Raw genomic sequence first — 12,079 nt, forward strand, 5'->3', positions numbered from 1 at the left:
GGTTGCCTTTGTACCAGGAGAGAGTCACCTATTCACACTGTCCACAGAACACAACAATGGACAAGTCAGGGATACGGAGCTCTTTGTTTCTGAATGTGATGCACGTGTGATGTTAGGCACAGGCAGCATAGCTGAAAAAGAAACAACAGTAGAGAGAAGAACATTACCAAGGAATGAGTCAGCTAACATCATTCAAACCATACAGATGCAAATAAAAACTTATAAATACATATGATATACTTTTGAGTTTTGTCTTTAATGAGAAGCACTTGAGTATACAGGAGAAATAAGTTATGGGATCATTGTCCTAATATTTATGGATTTTTAATAGTGACACAGAACATTTTTTTCCAGAGACTCTGAAAAGGGTTTATATCTCCAGAACACTCTTCTCAGCGAGAACCTGTCTGACCCACCTGACCTACCTGAACCTGTCTGACCTAGGAGAACATATCTGACCTAGCTGATCTAGGTGAACCTGTCTGACCTTGCTGACCTAGGTGACTTGACCTCTGTGTTATTAACACTGTACTCTACTTGTTTTACCAGCTTCCCCATTTATGCAGAAGTGAAAGTGTTTACCAAAGGCAAACATAAAAGATGGACAGTTAAAGACCTTGCTGGAAAGGAAAAAAGTTAACATTTTTCTAGACTATAATGATTAGGAGATTATTTTCAGGTATTTGTGTTTAATAGGTTATGTGAATGTCATTCATTTTACCACAACCATGTTGATTTTGGTAAAGTTATACTAATATAATCTTTAGTTTTGATCATTTTTTTTTTAAATTTTTCATCCATTACGGGAAAATGACAAAGACTCACCATAAACAGTGACACTGAATTGCTTGGTTGAGACATCATTACTTGTAATTTGTAGTTTATAAACTCCAGAGTGTGTGATGCTGATGTTGTGGATGGTCTGTGTGTCCAGCTGCAGTCTGTTTCTGAATATCTCATCATAATGAGTGGAAGGTTTCCTGTTAACTATCTGTGCTATGCAAGTGTTTCTAGTACCAAATGTCCACAGTATTCCATCATCAGTCTTTACTCCAGTTATGTGAGTTTAGAGTGATCGTTTCTCCTTCTGTAACTTCTACTGTCTCCAGGTCTGCAGTGGCTCTCACATCTGGAAAACAGAATTATTCAGGAAGATGTGAAATATGGAGTGTGTGTGTGTGTGTGTGTGTGCAGTCTCCACTGAAACAAAAAGGCAGGCAAATGTAAATTATAAAGTATGTAAACTCATGTAAAACATTTAAAATAACAGAACACTGCTTTGCTGTGTTTCATAAACCTGCTGATAACTATGTGACATTTGTACAGTAGGTGGTAGTATTCTATTATGTACATATATACAAGATGAGGCCATGAGCATCAGAAGTACAGGCATAATTTGCAGTGTACAACACAGAACACAACTGGCACATTAGATCTTCTAGCACCACTACATGTACCTCATTTTATCTTTAGAAAACAGTAACTCCTGGCAGTTCCTTGTTGGGCTCTTCATTTAGGATACAGCTGCATAGCTCATACAAGTGTTTTAAAAAGGCTCCTTTTAGCTGCATAATAATAATAATAATAATAATAATAATATTATATGGCTACAAAACTTGTGTTGTAAATAATTTCGTTTAGATGTGTTTAGGCTACTTAATTTTGGTCACAAGGAGGAATATTCTATTTACTTTACGCTATCATGAGTTTTCCACATATTTAACGTGTCTTTTTGAAGACTACATATATATTAATTTCCATCCTTTTTGCATTCTAAATGAGAGAATAAATGTTTGTGTTTATATTAACCAGTAACGGATAGGCATATGAAAGCACCTTACACACTTACCTCTCCTGTAGAAGTTAACTAAAATGTTAAGATTAATTTCATCTAAATTATTTAGCTCAGATTATTTTAGCGACGAACCAACACGAGTAGGTTTCACTCGTGTAAAGAGTATTCAGGAGGAAACAAACAGATATTTGTGAACATACCGTTAACTAAGACGTGAATTAACAAAGAGGAAAATTGAAGAATAAACGAATAAACATTCAGCGAAGAAATAATCCACATTTGTTCACATATATTCAGCGTTCTTTCAAAATATGAAACCTTTGATCTCGTCGCTTTTTTCTCTACCTCGTCTATAATCTGACAATCAAAGTGATAGACATATTCACAAGGTTAAAAGTATTGCTTTTCTCGCCTTTTTGAATGTGTAATAGATAACATCGACCGGTAGAAAGAGAACAACATCAGTCCGCGCTAAAAGAATGAGAAACACATCTGAGGCGTATCGTTTAACTGACTCAGTGACGTTGATTTATGAGTACAGTGGGATCCTATAAAACTACGAACCAAAACACTTTGTTTTTTTCTGTTGTTTTTTTAAAATAAAGTTACGAAAGTTCTGATGCATCGAGCTGCATTGGAAAGAAGTAAACAATCTTGCCATAAACCCAGACAGATAAATATTTGTTCACGTAATTCTAACAAAGAAATGAACGCGTCATTCACTTTTTTTTCTAACAAAATGGCCCACTCTCTAACACTTCATTTATCCATCTTATCTATCAGTCTATCTATCTATCTATCTATCTATCTATCTATCTATCTATCTATCTATCTATCTATCTATCTATCTATCTATCTATCTATCTATCTATCTATCATAACCATTATGTTAGATAGATAGATAATGTGAAGACTGGTTTTCATTTTATCAATAAATCTTTTTCACTTTAAATGCTAAGAAACCTTGTGGAAGCCACTTTCCTGCCTGTGATTAAGTATGGTGAGATATATGCACGCTGCCTCCTCTGTGATTCCGGCCAAACTTCCAGTGTACCGTCGTACATTTCTTTGTTTTAGCTTGGGTAGTTATCAGCTATACTCTTCTAGGTGGCTGCTTTTGATTGTACATTGTGTTTGACAGATCTGGGGAAATCTGTATTTTTTATTTTCCACCCTAAACATAAACTGCAGAAAGATTTAAAACTAGAAACATATCCACTGAAAATTTTAAATGCACTATAAATAAAGTGATAAATGAAACGTGGTTATTTTTCTTGAGAGGCCTTTTAGTGTAATCAATGGTTCTATATATTATGTTGTATTTTGAAATGTTGTGTGTCGGGATGGCTGCTATCCTTGCCAGGTCTCTCTTATAAAATGTTTTTTTTTTTTTTTTTTATCTCAATGGGACTTCCTGGTAAAGTAAAGCAAATGAAATAAATGAATTGTACTACAACTATGAAGAACTGAACTCATAGTCTTCCAGAGTGACCACAGTTCTACATGTTGAAGTTCAGTTTATATTGAACGATTTCTACTTTAACTTGCTCAGCATATATCCTTCTTTCAGGGTTAATTACAGTGGCCCAACCTATCAGCCACCCTGCTTTGATTCATAATATTAACTTTTTAAGTTGACTCACTGGGCTATTGTCCATGTGGGATTAAATACAGAGCCAAGCAGATGAGCACAGTCAGTGCTAATTATCTTAAAGAATCCTGGGTAGTGGAGTTCCCAGGGCTGGGAGTGCCTGCTCTCCTAACGCCACACTGAGGCCCCCTGCTGCCTGTCAGCAGCACAGGGTGAGCTCAGATGGTGTACATTCTTTGAAAAAATCACTGATAAAATCAATTTAAGAGCATCTTTGTTTACACTATTTGACAATGTAAAGCCAGTGCAAGCTCATATCACATACTAGTTGTTCAGATTTGTGCCCAATACCATTACTTTGCTTAAGTTCTAATGGTTAAATAAATGTACTTTATTTACATTTATAGCATTTAGCAGACACGGTTATTCAGAGCGACTTACAAAGGTCCTTTGTCATTTAGTCATTGAACGTATCCTAGTACAGTACAACAGGATAGAGTCTAATATACCAATAAACTAGAATACTGTTGAAATACAGGGATCAATGCTGATATGTAGAAGTATAAAACACATGTAAGCTGATGACTAGAATTGCAAAACATATATAAGCTCTACAGACAACATTCAATGCAATAAAAAACAAGGTCTAGAGTTTCAGTTAGTCAACATAGGACCAGTCAACATTAGTGAGGTAAACAATACCCTTCAATAAGTACTAGAGTTTCAGTTAGTTAACGTAGGAGCAGGGTCAGTGCTTTGAAGACTGCAAGGCACTCTGATATCCAGACAGCCAGCAGAAGTTTGTTCCACCATCTGGGAGCCAGGATGGAGAATAGTCTTGATGCTTGTCATCCATGAGACTTGAAGCATGGTTTCAAGCAGAACTGTAGTTGTACTCAATGTATGAATTACACACTTGAGGTACATTATCACAATCCACCCAAGGTTTGCTCTCTGATATGTTTTGTTTCATTTTTCTCCTAAATGATTCTATTGCTGTTGTACTATGGATATTTTTGCAACACCTCTTACTAGATTGTTCAATTATTTTTAAGATTTAACATTTTGAGAGTTGCTTGCTGTTTAAGTGCAGACTGAAACTCCACCCCTTTTAGAAGTGTTTAAAAGATCCTTAGCCACTTCAAGGCAGTCAATGGGATCCTTACACATAGGTCTACATACACACATAAGGACTTCTTTTAAGGGGACAATAAAACACTCTGAAAGTCACTCTGGACAAGCATGTCTCTCTCTCCCCTGTTTTTCTCTCTTTACACCAGTGAGTGTACCTCTGATAAACGTATAAACACAATTAAACTTATGAAGTTGGCAGATGACACTACTCTGGTTGGCCTCATGCAAAATAATTATGGGTTCGTGTGCTGGAAGGAAGCAATATGGCTGGTGTCATGATTTGGAGTTAATAACCTGAAGCTAAACACCCAAAAACTGGAGATGACCATAGACTTCATAAACCCACCCCACTGCCTCCTCTGGAAATACACAGTTCAACAGTCAGCAGAGCAGAGTCCCACACATTTATGGGCACCACCATTCAGCAAGATCTCTAATGGGACAGACACAGCACTACCGTGGTGAAAAAGGCCCAGCAGTGGCTGTATTCTTGCATCAACCCCCAAAATTTGGGATGCCTTAGGCACTACTGGTCCAGCTTTACACTGCTATAATAGAGTCCATCATCACATCCTCCACCTCCGTCTGGTTTGGCTCTGCATCTTCTCACACAAAGCACAAGCTGCAGTGAACAGTACAAGGGCAGAGAAAAGCATTGGCTGTCAGATGCTCACCCTCAAAGAGCTCTACACAGCTAGAAAAAGGAAGAGGGCAGGGTGGACCCTCACACCCCGCTCAGTCTTACTTCCAGCAGTTTACATCACAGTGGAGACCAGTGAGAGCCCTTAACACTTGAAATATTGTCATTACATGCTGGGGGGTAGCCAAATGGCAGATCTGACAGATACATTTTTCTGTACATTTTTATTTTCCTTTTTAACTTTTCTTTAGCATAATTATCCTATTCAATTTTAATTTTGGTCTAATTTATTAAACACATCCATGTACTCATAATCCCAGTTTGGGTCTCCCTGACCATCCCTTATACAGGTTGTGGCCTGCCTCATGTGAGCTTCCTCAAAAGAGCCCTCCTGTAGATAGGTTTGGCCAAAATAAGAGATGGACCCCTTGGTCCAACCAACTAGGTCATCTACCCATGGACCAGTACATTCTACTGGACCAATTCTGTCCATCCAAGCCTTTGACTCTTCCCTGGAGGTTTCACAATTTTACCCCCATTTTGTTTGAAGAAGAACCAGGACGGGTTTGGGACTGGTCTTCATTGCCTGGCCCGATTAGGACAAGTAACCCAAAAAACAAGTGTGTCTCTTTAAGAAATGCAATTGTCACAATTGCCCCTCCCTGGCATCATGGTTCCCATGATCTGGATTGGGCAATATGTTTTGTTTTCTTCCTGGTTGTTTCCTCATGCTTCCTTGTTTTGGTTTTGACTCCCTTCTTTGTGTCTTGATTAGTCATCCATAATTTGTTAGCCTGATTAGTCATAATATTTAAGCCCTGTGTTTGATTACCCTAGTTTGTTGGTTATTATAGTTCATTCAGTATGTTTGGTTTGTGTTGTTCTGTGCCCTAGCCTTCGTTATCTTTCTTAGCCTGGTTCATTACATTGTGTGCCTCTCCCTTGTTAGTGTTTATGTCATGGACTGCTCCTCCCCCATTAGTCACGTGGTATGGCCCGCCACGTGCAGAGGGATCCACATACACTGTTTGTTTTGTAAGCACGCTCCTCTCGGGATTGCACAAATGTGCACAGGGTTTAGTATTAATGTCTTGTCTATTTAAAGCCCTGTCTGTGTGTGCTCTCATTGTTGGTCATTGTTTGTTAGCGTATGTTTCTATTCAGGTTTGTGTCTATCTAGCCCATGTTAATCATTAATGTTAAGTGTGTTTATGTTCACCATTAAAGTTAAGTGTGAGTGCCACCAATGTCCTGTTTGTTTAATGTCATTACATGTTGCACAAATTCAAGGGAGTCTGTGTGTCTTGTTCCACGCCCTGTGGCACTCAGGCATCATTACAGAATGGCCAACCACCACAGGATGCCAGCTCCCTCGACTAAGGATGGACTTCCTAGCAGGAGGTGCATAGGCACCCCCCCACACTGCCGCTCGGATCCCAGGATATTGGGGAGAGGACTGCGACTGGTGTCTGTGTCCACTCCGGAGGTGGAGGGGAACACCCCCAGGAATTTCTTGGGGGGGGCCTAAGGCTATTGAGCCTGGGCCAAGGAGGAACGATGTGCCCCACAAAAACCAGAAAGAGGGATGTTGGGTGGAGGCAGCGGGATCTCTGGAAGGCAGAGCTGTAGCCCAAGTCCCTTCCCTTCAGCGGACTCGCCAGTGAAAGTGGATGGGTCTGCCCATAGCCTTGGAGGCAAACCACCTCTGCGGCACTCCTAGAGCAACTGAGAAAAGGAGGACCATTCGGGGGAGGAGCACGGCCGGAACCGGGGTGGACGTGCACCCCCACATGTCTGTTGAGGCCAAGGACATGTTTACGCTACCTGCAGGTGCATGATGTTGTGGGAAGCATACTGGATGGACCTGAGAGGGCCAGGAAGTCTCCCTTTCTCCCTTGTTTGGGGAGGTCTCCCAGATGGGAGGTTCCTGGCTCACCTTGTGTTGGGTGGGCGCCAGGCAGTGCCGTGCCATGTGTGTTTGCACGGCTACCTGGAGTTCCCTATCCTAGAAGGGGAAGCGTCGAGAGTTTCCCCTTCCCCTAGGGAGGGGTCGTCTAGGGGAGCACTCCCCCCCCCCACACACTTCACATGGAGTGCACAGGAATACCCCAAGAAAGGCAGTGATGCTTTCCTTCCATGGAAGTCTCCCTGGTTGGCGGTTCCTGGTCCACCTAGTGGGTGGGCACCCATCAGAGCAGTGCAGTGTTTGTGTGAGTATGTATATACAGCAGTCTGGGATTCACAGTCCCAAAGGTGGACACTTCGGGAGCCGTGCCCCTTGGGAGGGGGTTCTGTCACAGACTCTTCCTCCCCCATTAGTCATGTGGTATGGCCTGCCGCATGCAGGGGGATCCACATACACCGTTTGTTTTGTAAGCATGCCCCCCTCGGGATTGTACACACGTGCACAGGGTTTAGTATTAATGTCTTGTCTACTTAAACCCCTGTCCGTGTGTGCTCCCATTGTTGGTCTTTGTTAAATACACAAAATACACAAGACAGGGAAACATGGAACATGTAAGCTGGGAGGAACTAACCATGACAGTACCCTCTCCAAAATGCACAACACCAGGGCGCACACAAACAGGAACCACCAAAACCAAAAAAAAAAAACCAAAAAACAGGACGAGGATGAGACAGAAACATGAACAGAATGGACAAGACAAGGAGCAGGCACTGGAACAGAAGACCCAACAGAAGCAGACACAGAAACGGGAGGAACAGGAGCAGAAGCAACAGAACAAGAACCATGAGCAGAGATGGGAACAGACAAACCTGAGGGACACAAGGAGAAAACAAAGAAGTAGGGACAAGGGCAGGACTACAGACAGACATAGGAGTTGGGGCAGACCAAGGGACAGAAGCAAGATGGGGAAAGGGAGTCAGCCTGGCGACATGGCTGGAACAGGTGGGCACAGACACAAGAGGAGAAACGTTGGTATGAGGTATAGCCGTGGGAACAGGGACAGGAACAGGGACAGGAGGTAAGTATTTTCAGTATAACAGAGACAGACAAATGAACAAAACTCACAACTGGCATGGGAACAGAAACTGGGACAGGCAAAGGAACACTAATGCCACAAGATAGGATAACAAGCTTCACCATGGTAACAAGCAGGCATGGATGTATGGACAGGTATATTGACAAAACCAGAAACAGGAGCAGGCAAAATAGGAGCTGAGGAATCAATAGGAGCAGACACTGGGGCAGTTATAGGAGCTGGCGCATCATACCCAGGGAACATAGGAGCGACATGAGACAGAGAGGTCGTAGGAATCACTGGCAGACTATGAGGTGTGGCCGAAGGAGTCCTAAGCATCTCAGGGAGCCCACCTGTAGCAGCCTTCTTGGGCACAGGAGAGTCATGAGGAACAACCCCAGGGATATGCCCGGCACAAGGCATAGGAACAGGCCTTGCATGAGGCGTGGGAAAAGGCCTGGTGTGAGGCACGGGAAAAGGCCTGGCTACTTCCCCACCACGAACAAGCTGTGAGGTGTCTTTCGCACCAGGACCAGAACTGGGCTGGTCCGAGGGTGCAGTGGTCAGCGGCGGGTCCAGGGGCTTGGCTGCAGTGGTCAGTGGTGGGTCCAGGAGGTCTGGGAGGTCTGGGAGGTCCGGAGGCACGGCTGCGGCATTCAGCGGTGGGTCCGGGAGGTCCAGAGGTGCGGCTATGCTGTTCAGCAGCAGGTCCGGGAGGTCCAAATGCATGGCTATGGAGATTAGCACTGGGTCTGGAACAATCAGCAGAGGCAAGTCCAACAGGTCTGGATGCTTTACCACAGGAACAGACCTGATAACAGGAGGGGTGGCATCCACTATGCTGGGAACAGGAACCGGATCAGGCATCTCTAACGCTGGAAACAGTCTTGGCGGTGGCATTCACTATGCTGGGAACCGGATCAGGATGGATGGCGTCTATCACGCCGGGAACAGGATCAGGATGGGCGGTGTCTCTCACACTGGGAACAGGATCAGGATGGGCAGCCTTTCTCAGGATCAGGACAAGTGGTGTCTGCAGCCTTCTTGAACACAGGAAACTCATAAGGAACAACCCCAGGGATAGGCCCGGCATGAGGCATAGGAACAGGCCTGACACGAGGCAGGGGAACAGGCCTGGTGCGAGGCAAGGGAAAAGGCCTGGCTACTTCCCCTCCAGGAACAAGCTGTGAGGTGTCTTTCACACCAGGATGAGAACTGGGCTGGTCCGGGGGCATGGCAGTCAGCGGCAATAAATCCCTCAGCAAAATTCTGTCCACAGTCAATAATACCCCAGACTAAGAGGGGAAAAAATCCTACTTGATGAACTGATTAAAGTGTGTTAGAACAGAATGAATGCATGAAACTGTGACAGGCAGTGGGCCATCCAGATATGAACTGATTTACAGTATGTGCCAAGTCAGTGTACAATATAAATACCTCTGGCATTTTTAATCCTGTCCTGTGACCTGTAGTTTCTACCTCTCATTTTCTGTGTTGGCTTTCTGCAGTTAAAGACTCCAGTAATAGTCTGAAGGTTAGATTGTTAGGTGCTTATGAGGGGATGGGGTTCATGTCCACACAGGAACTGTGACCACATACATGCAGCCAGAGGCATGCTTCTGTTCAAATGTATTTTCAGTCACCATAGCAAACCACACTGCCTTCAGGTAGATTTTTAAAGTAGAAACCACATTCACTTCTTGCAGACCTTCATACATTCTGATGTAGATCTGACCACAGTGGAGTATCATTCTGACTGTGCAAGACAGTGATGCATTTGTAACTCACATGTATTTTCAGTATGTTTGTGAAGCTTGAAAAGGGACATATAAATACAATGTATTGTTATTATTATTATTATTATTATTATTATTATTATTATTATTATTATTATTATTATGCTTGTGAAGCTTTTGGAGGAATTTCTCCCTACATGCATAAACTCATTGATCACTTTTAGAACTTCATGATAGACTTGGGTTTCCTACACAGGCAACTACTGGCAGTTTGAGGGTTTGAATCAGTGAAGGTGTTTAGGGTTTGACACCATTGTGGTGAAGGTCTGCTTTGTTCTCACACTTTGTCTTTTAACTTCATGTGTGCCTGTATTGTCCCAAAAGGGCTGAGTGAACTAAAATATTTTTCACCATTTGTTTTGTCCATACATAAATATGATTTGCAGTCTCTTAGTTACAGCACATTAATGTAATTTATTTAGACAATGTAAACCCTTATCAAAAGTGATCTTCACCAGTCAAATCACTGTGTACTGTCTGTGTAAAGAAGATGTACTGTCTGTGTAATGAAGACTTACTGTCTATGTAAGTCTACACATACAGCAGTTGGGCTAAAGTATAACTACACTTACAACAGTTGGGATATAGTACAACTCGACACATACAACAGTTGAGCTATAGTACAACTCTACACATACAACAGTTGGGCTAAAATATAACTCTACACATACCACAGTTGGGCTAAAATATAACTCTACACATACCACAGTTGAGCTATAGTATAACACTACACATACAACAGTTGGGCTATAGTATAACTCTACACATACAGTACAACAGTTTTGCTATAGTCTAATTCTGCACCTATAACATGTTTGTAAGAAATAAATGTTTCTAGTAAAGTGGTGATTGTCACAGCACTCTCCCACTGATCATGTGGTATGGCCTGCCGTATGGAGTGCGAGTTCATTGTTGACTGTTTATTGTGACTTATTTGTTTATTGTGATCTTATTTGTGACCACGCCCCTTTGATATTTCACACCTGCATCTTATTCTGTGTTTCATTTATGTTTGTATTTAAACCCCTCTGCCTGTGTAATTATTTGTCGGTCATTATTCGTGTTCATGTTCATGTTCATAGTACATGTTCAGGTTTGTTGCCTGCGCCTATGTTCAAGCTGCACTGATGTTACCTGTGAGTGCCAATATCATTTACTGTTTCTCCGTGTCTTATGTCAATAAATGTTTGTCCTTGTCAAGAGAGATCTGTGCGTCCTGCTCCTTGCCCTGCGGCACTCGTGCCGTCATAGTGATGAGCGTACTGGACCTGTATAACTACACATACAATCACTGGACTATAGACTAATTCTGCACCTGCAATGTGGTTCTAAAAAATAAATGTTTCTATTAAAGTGGTGATGAGTGATGAATGCATTGGGCCTGCAGGTACCGCAAAAATAAAGGAAAATAACTCCACCTAGTGGATAAGCCATTCATCAAAACCTAATAACCCAATAGCTTAATATCACACAATATGTGTTGGCACAAGAAACAGGCAGACATAGGTTCAAATATATGGAATATGTCATATGTCAGTAGAACCTCTCAAACAACATTTTGAATGAGAAGTGAACACCCCCTTCATTCCTTCATGAAGTGTCTGAACTTGGGGCTGATGTGTATGAACTTGAGATGGGTAAGTCTGCAAAGATGATGAAGGTTGGCTGTTTGCAGGTACACTGCAGATGCTGGGGCTGTTAGCAGGTACACTGTAGATGCTGGGACTGTTAGCAGGTACACTGCAGATGTTGGGGCTGTTAGCAGGTACACTGAGGGTCTGGTGCTGAATGTGTGAAAGGTAGCGGCGAAAACTGGATATAATAGACATTAATTACTTCTTTCTTTATTTATTTATTTATTTTCTCTCAATATTTATTCTGCTGTTTATTGTTTATATTGTTACTATGTAGTGTCCATTGTTGGCCAGAGGAGGATGGGCCCCCCTTTTCAGTCTTGGTTCCTCTCAAGGTTTCTTTCTCATGCGCTAGGGAGTTTTTCCTCACCACTGTCACCCTTGGCTTGCTCACTGGTGGCTTGGACTCAGGCAAGTGTAAAGCTGCTTTGTAGCTATGGCTGTTGTAAAAAGTGCTATATAAATAAATTTGACTTTGACTTTAGAGCATCTGATAAAACACCCAAGT

General features: G+C 42.3%; 1 protein-coding gene across 1 annotated transcript in view; it reads right to left on the reverse strand.

Annotated features, from left to right (window-relative positions):
* Positions 1-935: 935 nt before the first annotated feature.
* Positions 936-12,079, reverse strand: part of LOC118241323 (CD48 antigen-like) — a 34,042-nt gene continuing 22,898 nt past the window's right edge. Inside the window, exon 7 of the transcript XR_014118410.1 lies at positions 936-1,129. The gene's annotated coding sequence lies outside the window, so the exon portion shown is untranslated. The remainder of the gene's footprint in view (positions 1,130-12,079) is intronic.

This window comes from Electrophorus electricus, chromosome 1 (assembly GCF_041902795.1).
Source record: "Electrophorus electricus isolate QZ-2024a chromosome 1, ASM4190279v1, whole genome shotgun sequence".
NCBI lineage: Eukaryota > Metazoa > Chordata > Actinopteri > Gymnotiformes > Gymnotidae > Electrophorus > Electrophorus electricus.